This window comes from Mobula birostris, chromosome 18 (genome assembly GCF_030028105.1).
Source record: "Mobula birostris isolate sMobBir1 chromosome 18, sMobBir1.hap1, whole genome shotgun sequence".
NCBI lineage: Eukaryota > Metazoa > Chordata > Chondrichthyes > Myliobatiformes > Myliobatidae > Mobula > Mobula birostris.
The window spans coordinates 48,033,888-48,046,174 of NC_092387.1; the positions used below are offsets into that span (position 1 = coordinate 48,033,888).

Below are 12,287 nucleotides of genomic sequence, written 5' to 3' on the forward strand. Positions count from 1 at the left end.
TGTTCATGGGTTCAATGCTTCACACTGTACCTTGTCACTGCATTTCCTTTGTTCTCCAACTGTCCCTCATTTCTGTGACTTCGTTGTTCCTTTCCTCGCCTTGCGACAACCTTGCATTTGTTATTTCTCAAGGCCGAGTTTCTGGCTTGGCGCTCAACCCAGCACGACCGCATTCGAACCTGAGACCACTCACCTCAGGGTCCAGTGCTGATGCCTCTAACACCACCAGCCAGCTTTCCTGTGACTTTAACCATGTTAATTTCTAACTTTTCTTGGTTCTGATGAAAGGTTATCCTTCAGAAATATTAACTCTGTTTTTTCTCTCTCCACTGATGTTGCCTGACCTGCTGAGTATCTCCACCATTTTTTGTCTTTATTTCATATTTCCAGCACCTGAAATTTTTTTTTGATTTCAATACAATTCCTAGTCAGGATGGTAAGAGACCCATAGCCTGCGACAATCTTATGTACTTCTAGGAAAGAGAAATTGAGGGTCTGGTGGATACTCTCAAAGAAGCACAAAACAAGGCCATTCAGTCCATCATGCCTGTGCCAGTTTTTTGAAGAACTATTCAATTATCCACTGCTTCATAATTTCTCCTTAATTTATTCAATTTCTTAGTGAAGGTTCTTATTGAATCTTTTTCCCATTACCATTCCAGCTGGTGCATTCAGATCGCAATTCTCTGCGCGCTGCTTTGAATGCAAAAGGAGAGTTTTTCAGCCTTTTGCTAAGGAGACTGAGAACTTGCAACCAGTTGCATAACTGTCATCTAACTGTTAAGCTGCTACTAATACTCTTAGTTACTGTTTCCATTTGAACGTGAAGGTTCAAATGCACCATATTATGTTTCCAAAGGAGCTCAACCAAGATCAGGATCAAGCTGCCCAGGGAACGAGAGGGGATTCTAGTTGTATCCAACCAGGGAACAACTCTTATTAAATATATAAAATTTAATGGATCCACTTTTGGTGATTATGCCCTCAAGTGCCAGGACTCAAAACTGGAGAGAAAGGTTAATTTTATCTGTCACGTGTACTTCGAAACATTCAGTGAAATGTGTTATTTGTATCAAACAAAGCCAGTGAGGATTGTAACACACATCAATTGCTGGTGAACGCAGCAGGCCAGGCAGCATCTATAGGAAGAGGTACAGTCAACGTTTCGGGCCGAGACTCTTCGTCAGGACTAACTGAAGGAAGAGCTAGTAAGAGATTTGAAAGTGATTTCAAATCTCTTACTAGCTCTTCCTTCAGTTAGTCTTGACGAAGGGTCTCGGCCCGAAACGTTGACTGTACCTCTTCCTATAGATGCTGCCTGGCCTGCTGCGTTCACCAGCAACTTTGATGTGTGTTGCTTGAATTTCCAGCATCTACAGAATTCCTCGTGTTTCAGTGAGGATCGTGCTTGGGCAGCCCGCAAATATCGCCATGCTTCCAGTACCAACATAGCATGCCCACAACTAATTAACCCTAACCCTAAATGTATAACTTTGGAATCTGGGAAGAAACTGAAGCATGCTGAGGAAACCCACATGGTCAATGAGAGAAAGTATAAACTCCTTATAGACAGCGGCGGGAATCAAACCCTGACTGGTGAATGCTGGTTCTGTAAAACAATTGCACTAAACACTATGCTGCAATGCGGCCAAAGCTCAGCAATTCCCTCTCTATATCTCTCTGCTTCTACCTCTCCTTCTTTATGATGACCCTCCCAAAGGCTACTTCTGAGACCAAGCCCTTACCTGCCTTTGTATCTCCTTTTGTGGTTCGATGCCAATGGTTGTGATGTCCTTTGGGATATCTTGCAATATTAAAGTCATCATAGAGTATATCTTACTTTAACAGAGTTTGTAATGGTTTCACAGAGTGAGACTTCACCTGTGACGAGTGAATTTCTGTTTATTGCAAGTTTTATTGAAAGAGGATGCTATGCAGAATATAATTGGAGACCTCCCTGCTCAGTTCTGATTAGCTGAACCTTGTTTCTAACATTACCTGTGCCATCAGAGGCTGCAGAGAATAGCGGACACAGCCCAATCTATCAGAGGCACAGCCCTCCCAATCCATTGAAACCATCTAGATGAGGCGCTGTCTCAGGGAAAGTGGTTTCTTCTCACTTTTACCATGAAGCCAGCGGTACCAAAGTTCAAGGTCCCTCATTACTGTACCAGGATCAGGAACAGCTACTCTCCTGCATCATCAGGTTCTTGAACTAACCTGCAAAACCCTAACTCTAGCTCAGCAATGGAACGCTATGAACCAACTCACTATCATGGACTTGTCCCTGATCGTGTGGGCTTTTTTTTTGCAGTAATTCCTTGCTTTTCCTGCTTTGTCTTTTATAATTTACGTTCTGTGTGTTGTTGAACCTGCATGAATATGCTGCTGCTGAAAGAAAGTTTCTCATTGTACCTGTACCTCACTCTACCTGTGCTTAAACTCAACAGTCATAGAGCTGTAGAACGCTACAGCACAGAAACAGGGCCTTCTGCCCATCTCATCCATGCTGAACTATTATTCTGGCTAGTACATTGACCTGTACCTGGACCATAGCCCTCCACACCCCTCCATTCCATGTACCTATCCAAATTCCTCTTCAATGCTGAAATCGAACCTGCATCCACCATTTCTGCTAGCAGCTCATTCCACACTCTTAACCACCCTCTGAGTGAAAAAGATGCCCCTCATGTTCCCCTTAAACATTTTACTTTTCACCCTTAACCCATGACCTCTAGTTCTAGTATCACCTAACTTCACATGAAAAGCCTTGCAGGTGTTTATCCTATTTTTACCCCTCATAACTTTGTACAAACGTACATCTCTATCAAATCTCCCCTCATTCTCCTGCACTCCAGGGAATAAAGTCCTAACTAATTAAACCATTCCTTATAACTCAGGTCCTCAAGTCCCAGCAACATCCTTGTAAGTTTCCTCTGCACTCTTTCAATCGTATTGATAACCTTGAGTTGATTTGACTTGACTTTACAGAACAGATGAGGAACTTTGCCCAACACACTTGAAGTATGTCGGAGCAACTGTAACGAAAACCAATTTCCCCCGGGATCAATAAAATATGACTATGACTATGGATACTCCTTCCTTCTGTAAATGCAGTGACAATAAGATGTCAGCCAGCAATCATTGTTCGTTCATTTCACATTTGAGAAAGTGCTGGTAAGCCATCGAGAAAAGAAAGGTAAGCTGTTTTCTTGAACTGGTATAGCTTATGTGCTGAAGGGACCTTCACTGATGTTGAGCAGGGAATTCCAGGATTTAGATTCATTGATTATGAAAAAATACCAATAAATTTTTAATGAGTCGGTGAGTGGAAGGGAATCAGTCAATAGTGTTACTTCCCTGTACCTCTTATCTCTGTCGGATTCAGTGGTCAGGATTTTGGATATGCTATTGGGGGAGGGCTTCTCAAGTTCCTGCAGATGTTGTATATTACAGTCATTGTGTTTCAGGGGTGAAGTTAGTGAACGTTTCAGGTTATGGTTGAAATGACGTGCTTTGTCCTGGATGTTATCAAGTTCCTTATACTGAAGGCTACATTATGCATTGGCGAGCTTATGCGAAACCTAAATTCACAGCCACTGCACTCTATGAGGAGCTCATACGACCATAAGACATAGGAGCATGATGAGGCTATTCAGCCCATCAAGTCTGCCTCACCGTTCCATCATGACAGATTTATTATCCCTCTCAACCACATTCTCCTGCCTTCTCCCTGAAACCTTTGATATCCTTCCTAATCAAGAACATTGATGGGAATGGCTTAAGTATATTAAGTGAATGATACCCTCTGTGGCTCAATCGCAGTCAAATATCCATCTTCCTCATCGATGACACTTTCATCTCTTAAGATTCAATCTCCACACTAAGACATGAGAAAAAGCTGAGTGTAGTAATGAGGCCACAGGCTGATTATTTCGTCATTTATCACATGAGTGTTAATGGAACGTGGCTTATTATTCAAAGCCACATATTACAACAGTAAGTCCACTTCAGAAACACTGTTTAAGACATCCAATGGGCAGAGTAGGGGCAATAGAAGTGAGGACTCTCTGTGAGATGCTCTATTTATTGCTCTAGATCTGCTCAAGGCAGAGTGAGGACTTTGAAACGTTTTTCAGCAGTCTGGCCAGTCAGGAGAGCTATAGAATCATTAAGTTATTCAGCATAAAAAGAGATCCTTTGGTGCGATACTGAGTATAGTCTAAAAAGCCAAAGAGAAAAGGAATTTTATAAGCTGACTTAACTGACTGATGATCTTAATCAATGTTAGTTTTCAGGGATAAGAAGATTGAATTTGACCTTAGTGAAGGCTGAGTTGCATTGTTTAGTTAAATACAAAGACAGTTATGGATCTTTCAGCCCAGAAGAGTATAAGATTGGGACTATTTCGTTTTAGTCGTACTCAAGGATAAACTGTCTGAAAAGCAGCTGGGTTAGTAGCCAATTCAAGGCTCTTCCCAGGTCACGAGATGGCACAGGGCAGCACAATCATGTAGCTAGTAGAGCAGCTGCCTCAAATCTCCAATGAATTGAGTTCAATCCTCAACTCCGGTGCTGACTGTGTAGAGTTTGCATGTTCTCCCTGTGAATGCACATCTCCTCTGTTCCAGTTTCTTCCCACGTGCCATTGGCATTGTACAACAATCGGCTACTGCAAATTGTCCTGCTGTAAATGAGAGGTAGAATTTGTGGCAACGTGAGGGGAATGTGTTACAAGGGAAAACAGTGGAGAAATGGGGTTGCTCTGTCAGCCATCATAGACTAAATGGGCGAACAAGACTCCTACTATGTTGTTACAAAATCTGTAAACAAGGATTTAACCACTCTGCTTGTGTGAGGTCACTCAGAACAAGATTAGTAAGTTAAGTTATTCAGTTAAGGAGATTTTTTTTTGCATTCTTTTAAGATTAGTAAGTATTTTAATATCTTTCTGAGTAAGAAAAAACTTATGTAACCTTATACAAAATAGATGCTTGTAAATTCTATAGTGATTTAAATCAGACTAATTTTGTCTCCAAACCCCTTGCCCAATCTTTTCCACAAGGGTGAATGCTGGAAGACTGATACTGAGAACCACGTGAATTATCTGACTGTTCTTGAATGGCAAGGACTGTGGGAGCTGAATCTTTAGTCAGGCATCAAAGTGGGAAAGGTTATCAGGCAGAAAGTAAACTGAGGTGTTGAGGTGCTGCTGCCAGTTTATACTGCAACATTAACGCTGATTTAACCCAAGATCTTAGTTTCCTTTGACTAGAAAATTGAAGGCTGAGGAAGGTCTTGGCAGAGGTTTGTAAGATAATGAAAGAGTTTGACAAATGCTTACACGTGCAGAAACCAGGGGCCATGGGTAAATGATGTGCACTACTAAATACAAAAAGGAATCCAGGACAAATTTCTGGATTATGTGAGAATGTAGAATTAATTCTATCAGGAACTAGTTGAGAAACATAGAAATAAGTTTGAGAGTAACACATGGAGAAACGGATCTATTGGTGGAGTGAAATGGAAAGAGATGAAAGGTGATAAGTGTTGCATATAAACTAGAAAATGGATTATCCAACTAAATGACCTATTCCAGTGTGATAACAATTGTGTGTCTCCAAGAAACCTAGCAAACCAAGCCAGTGGTGGACTAGTGGTGTTCGGCACAGACTAGAAGGGCCGAGATGGCCTGTTTCCGTGCTGTAATTGTTATATGGTTATATGGAAATTAGACTGAAGATTGGTAATGTGGCCTACAGATTCCTTCTACTAGTCTGAGTCAGAATCTGACTCAGGTTTATTATCACTGTCATATGTTTTGAAATTTGTTGTTTTATGGCAGCAGTACCGTGCAATACTATAAGTTACAGTAAGAAGTATATCGAAAATAAATAAATCTTGCATAAAGAGACAAAATCGTGAAGTAGTGTTCATGGGTTCGTGGACTGGTCAGAAATCTGATGACAGTGCGGAAGAAGTTGTCCCTGAAATGTTGAATATGTGGTGTGCCTTCAGGCTCCTGCACCTCTTCCCTGATGGTAGTAATCACAAGAGGCAGGTCCTGGACGATGAGGGTCCTTAATGGTGAATGCTACCTTCTTGAGGCACCACCTTTCGAAGATGCCCTCAATGGCGGGGAGGCTAGTGACTGTGATGGAGCTGGCTGTGTCTGCAAACTTTCTGCAGCGTTTTTTTGATCCCCTGCATTGGAACCTCCATACCAGTGGTGAATCAACCCGTCAGAATGTTCTCCAAGGTACAACTGTGGAAATTTACTGGAATCTTCGGTGATATCAAATCTCAGACTCCTAATGAGTATAGCCACCGGTGTACTTTCTTCATGATTGTATCAATATGCTTCTCACCCTTTCCACTCCTGGCCTCTTGATGAGGACTGGTGTATGTTTCCCTTGATTCGCCTTTCCCGATGTCCACAATCAATTCCTTTGTCTTACTAATGTTGAGTGCACGCTTGTTGTTGCAACACTGCTCAGCCTGCAAACGTAACTCACTCTTGTATGCTTCCTTGCCACCATCTGAGATTCTGCTAACAACAAATATGAAATTGCTTTGTAACATGCTGTATTCTTGATACATGGGCATTAAAGGTTACTTACCTTCCGTCATTCTGTCACAAACTGTTGGAAGAACTTGAGATTACATTTACCTGAATCCTCATGGCCTGCTCAGAAAGGATTTAGGAAGATTTGGGAACAGCTTCTTTCCAGCTGTGATAAGACTGCTGAAAGGATCCTGACCCGGATCTGGATCGTACCCTCCAAATACCTGGACCTGCCTCTCGGGTTTTTTTTTGCACTACCTTACTTTCCCTTTTCTATTTTCTATTTATGATTTATAATTTAAATTTTTAATATTTACTGTCGATTTGTAATTCAGGGAGCGCAAAGCGCAGAATCAAATATCGCTGTGATGATTGTACGCTCTAGTATCAATTGTTTGGCGACAATAAAGTAAAGCATTGGAAAAGCCAGGATATTCCAAGGCTGTGAGACAGCCTCTTGCCAAATCCCCGCAAACCCAAAGAACCTCTGAGTAACATCGATCCAGTTCCTATATTTGTAAATAACTTTTCCACAGTAAGAGAACCTATACTGGAACTGTTGAGGGCTGTAAGCTCAAATCTGTTTAGTGCAAATTTAGTTGTATTAGGAAGAAAAAGGAAGGCTAGATTTTATTTTTAACTTTTTTACAGAATCCCAAAAGGTTTTAAAGAAAATGAAATATAGTTTTGAGGTGTTCTCGGTGTTATAGAAAGTGGGACAGGCATTCTAACATGCAGCAGATTCATATATTCAGTAATAATGATCAGTCTGTTTTGCTTTTGGTGTGGGTTGAGCCGGGATAAAGTGAGAGAGCTGGAAGCCTGCTTGCTGATCTTCAAAACAGTTCCATGGATTTTTTTGGACCTCCACCCAGGAAATCAAATCAGCCTTCAATTTAATGAAAACCTGTGCTTCTGACACTGCAGCAGTCTCTCACTCCTGTACTGGAGCATCGCCTATTATTATGTTAGTCTTTGAGGAAGGATACGAACTCATCACCTTCAGGCACAATGGAGAACACAAGTCACTGAAAAAGAGCAGCATCGTTTTCTGCCACAAGAGATAATATTCATTTTTTAAGGCTTGCTGCTTCAATTGTTTCAATGTTTGACTTATACCAGCACTTGTCCTTTAATATCCAGAAATAGAATTGCACAGATTTGTCCTGAAGGTGATTAAGAGCAGTCGCAGTTACCCTGGGGAAAACAGCCTGCTGCCAAACTTATAACAGTGTGCTACTATTAAGAAGCACTGGTGGTCCACTGAATCTACAGCATGATTAGTACCTGTGATATGTGAAGGTTACAACTATTAGTAAGCAGCTGAGGGTTCAGCATTCCTAAAGTTAGACTGCAGAATCAGAATCAGGTTTATTATTAAATAATATTACTTGCTGCAGCAGCAACAGTACAGTACAATGCATAAAATATGCTATAAATTATAATAAGAAATATATATAAAAATTAAATGAATAGTGCAAAGAGAGCAAACAATGGTGAAGAACTGTTCATGGATTTATTGTCTGTTCAGAGGTCTGATGCTGGTGGGGAAGATGCTGTCCTTAAAACACTGAGTGTGTGTCTTCAGGCTCCAGTACCACCTCTCTGATGGTAGAAATGAGGGAGGGTATGTCCTCGGTGGTGGGGGTCCTTCCTAATGGATGCCAAATTTTTGAGGCAGCACTTTTTGGAGATTTTCCTTGATGGTGTAAACTATCATTGCTATTTGCTGCCCCCTCACCAAGGCTTGAACTTCAAAGAAAGACCTTCTCTCTGGATTTGAACCCTTGGAACGAGTTCATAGCTCCACTTTTTTGCGGCCCATCTTACAACATGCTGAAATATCAACATTCTCTTGAAGTCACACACCACTTCCAATTCAGCCATGGCTTTAGCGGATGAAAGAGGCGGAGAACAGAGCAAAACCAGAGTTTAAAAAAAAATTCCAAACTAATATTCAGCATGAATTAAGCCTGAAATTAATTGTAACATTTTTTTAAGAGGGTCCAATTTGTTCTTTGAATATTCTGGTTAAGGATTAGGTATCTTAAAAATATGCAGCTGTGTGCAGATCATCTTCAGTGGAGATATGGAGCACCTTAAGCCCACTGAGAGTTTAAAAAAATGAAAATGTTGGAAGCTACTGAATGAGAGCCCATCCTACAACTTCAGCCCAACCATCTAAATCTGTAGTCTCTGTGAACGTGGGCAGGCATTGGTGTACATAACCAATAGCTGGAAACAGTTCTAGAATAAGATTGGGATAACGGCACAAAATCCCTGTCATCCAACGAAACTATAAAATAGTAAAATGAGGTCGTTCAGCCCATTCAGTCTCTTCTGCCATTGAATGACGGCTGATGTCTCAACTCCACTCTTCTGCCTTGTCCCTGTAACCTTTAACCTTTTTACCCATCAAGAATCTTATCAATTTCTTCTTTAAGTACATCTAATAACTCCTTGCAACAAGCTCCACCAATTTACTACCCGCTGTCTGAAGAAATTCCTTTTGAAGCAGACATCTTTTTGTTCTGAGGCTGTGCCAGTGGATAACAGATGAACTGTGAAACACGGCCAATTACGAATCAGCACATATAGATCAATTGTATCCACCTAATGGGCAGATATGGCCTCTGTTTAATACTTCATTTCTTTTCCAAAAGGTGACTCTTCTGACAGTGCAGCACTCCTTGGAAGTGCTCATATAAAATAAAACAGGTACTCTGTCCATGTTTGATGCGAAGCTGCCTTTCACCACCAGTGGTTCTCTGTCCCCCACATCCATGCCTACTAGCAGTAATGGTTTTATGCCATCACTCCTGGTTGTCTTTACTATCTTAAATACTTCAATTAGATCATCCTTCAACCACAAGTGAGCACAAGCCAAGTTTGTGTAGCCTGTCTCATAATTTAGTCCTTTAATACCAGGGACTCGGTGAACCAGAAATCCCTGGCCAGTGTATCTCATTCCTTGTCAATTCCCTACAAATCATATGCGTCAGTTCAGATCAGTTTGACTGAGTTAAAAAAAAAACTAGCAAAAACCCAAGCATTTCTGAGGTTTCTGTCATGGCAGGTGTATTATGGGATATTGTGTGAGCTCTCTCCATGCCAACATAGTGACCTTCAAAGTTATCAAAATGAGTTCTGCCCATCATCTCTTAGGAGATAATGATTGAGACCCAGTATTGGCTTCATAGGCTGATGTAGAACCTCAAAATTAATCTGGTGCAGTGTATGCTAAAATTGCTTCACTAAAATATCAGATGGCCCATTTCAGAGCCCGCGTAATTAGCTCACTAAACTGCCAAGCAGGATCTAAATGAGATTCCCAACTTGCCAAAGAGCTGACCTTTTGAATGGATGACAGGAATTGTTCCCGTTGTGCGCTCACCTGGGTAATGTACTTTGGAGGGAAATGTCAGCCAGAGGTTCCTCCTAATCCATCTTTAATGCAAAATCTAGCACCATGACTCTCCTCAGCCAGAAACACCACTAAGCAGTACAGCACATGTGGCTCACCTTGTTATTTACAAATATACCTAAAAGAAATAGAAAATACTTTCTCGACCAAGACAGCTGTGACACAGTCAATTAAGCTTCTTTCTGAAGTACTGTCACTGTTGTATTTCTGGACTATGACTTTTCAGTCATTCTTTATTGAGACACAAGTGCTGAAGATATTTCTGTGTCCATCATTTTAACATTAGAGTTTATTTATTGGTTTATTTATAGAGACACAATGCAGAATCGGCCCTTCTGGCCCTTCTAGCCTCGCCGCCCAATAATTCCCCAATTTAATCCTAGTCTAATCACGAGACAACTTACAATGTCCAGCTAACCTATCAACCAGTACGTCTTTGGACTGTGGGAAGAAACCGGAGCACCTGGAGGAAACCCACACAGTCACGGGGAGAATGTACAAACTCCTTACAGACAGCGGCAGGAATTGAACCTTGTTCACTGGTACGATAAAGTGTAGTGCTAACTAGTTTAAGTATTTTATTTTCTCTACTAAAATAGCTGTGGCACATCATGAAACAGTGTAACACTTGCATCCATTATCGTTGCCAATGCTTAATATTTATTGATCAATCCAAAAGAGATTTTTTTGTTTTCCAAAGAAATTGTCAGACTCGCTCCCACTGATAAATTGCTGAGCCACAGAGGAAGATGGGCTGGGATTTCTACAGCATTTTCAGAGTCTGATAATATACCAGAGCACATCACAGTCAATTAAAAGCACAAGAGATTCTACAGATGCTGGAAATCTAGAGTGATGCATACAGAATTCTGGAAGGACTCAGATCAGGCAACATCTATGGAGAGCAATAAAAAGTCAACATTCTGAGCTGAGATCCTTCATCAGGGCAGATGATGAAGCAACACACATGAAAGTTGTTGGTGAACGCAGCAGTCCTGGTGAAGGGTCTCGGCCTGAAACATCGACTGTACCTCTTCCTAGAGATGCTGCCTTAGATGATGAAGCATCTCGGTCTGAAAGGTCAACTCTTTATTCCTTTCCACAGATGCAGCCTGACCTGCAGAGTTCCTCCTGCACTTTGTACAGTCAGTGAAAGATGCACTGTCACTTACTACACACAGCAAGATCCCATAAAACTATATGATCATGAGCGATGAGATACTTCAACCTGATAGCGAGCTAGTGGCCAGAACACCTGTTCTTCAGAGTAGTGCCATAAGATCTTTTATATCAGCAGACAGGATCTTAGGAATAACATTGAAGCATTTCTTTACTACAGCCTGGACTTTTAGGCTTGGACTTTGAGAATGCAAAAAATTCACCATCGCCCAGGCAGAGGTGACAATGCACTCCAACAAGCCATGAATGACACTGCCAAATATCAAAGGAGCGAGAAAGGCACCTTGAAAGGACTAGCATAATATGCCAATGAGGCATAGCCAGTATATCCAAACAACGTGATCTATTCTGGAAAAATCCATGCAATGCCGATGTCTTTTGCTTCTTGATAGTGGTTCACTTGTATGTTGTAAATTGGGGGGAGGGGGGGAGGGAGTAATCCAGCCTGGGCCCATTTAAAAGTGACTGAAATGGCCAGAGAGATGAGGAGAAATGTCTTTAGCCAGAGGTGATGAAACTGTAGAATTCATTGCCACAGAGGGCTGTGGAGGCCAAGGCATTGGGTGTTTTTAAGGCATTAAGGATTACTGCAAAAAGGAATGGAGTTGAATAAAAAAAATAGTTAAGTAATGAAATGACAGAGCAGACTCAGTGGGCTGAATAGCCCAATTCTGCTCCTATATCTCATGGTCTAATGATCAATGGGTAAAATAAAGTAGGAAGTATACACTCTGTGGCGACTTTATTAAGTTCATCTGCTCATTAATGCAAATATCTAACAGCCAATCATGTGGCAGCAATTCGATACATAAAAGTATGGTGACATCTTGAGAGAGCAAACATCAGAATGGGGAAGAAATATGATCTAAGTGCTTTGACCATGGAATGATTGTGATGCCAAATAGGGTGATCTGAGTGTCTCAGAGACTGCTGATGTCCTGCGGTTTTCATGCACAACAGTCTCCAGAGTTTACAAAGAATGGTGCAAATAAACATCCAGTGAGCGTCAGTTCTGTGGGCGAAAACGCCTTGTTAATGAGAGAGGTCACAGGAGAATGTCCAGACTGGTTCAAGCTGTCAGAAAGGTGATAGTAACGCAAATAACCACATGTTAGAACA

General features: G+C 41.3%; 1 long non-coding RNA gene across 1 annotated transcript in view; it reads left to right on the plus strand.

Annotated features, from left to right (window-relative positions):
• LOC140212092 (uncharacterized) overlaps positions 1–12,287 on the plus strand; it is a 120,735-nt gene that overhangs the window by 41,799 nt on the left and 66,649 nt on the right. The window contains exon 3 of the long non-coding RNA XR_011889643.1: positions 2,992–3,199. This is a non-coding gene — a long non-coding RNA (uncharacterized lncRNA). The remainder of the gene's footprint in view (positions 1–2,991; positions 3,200–12,287) is intronic.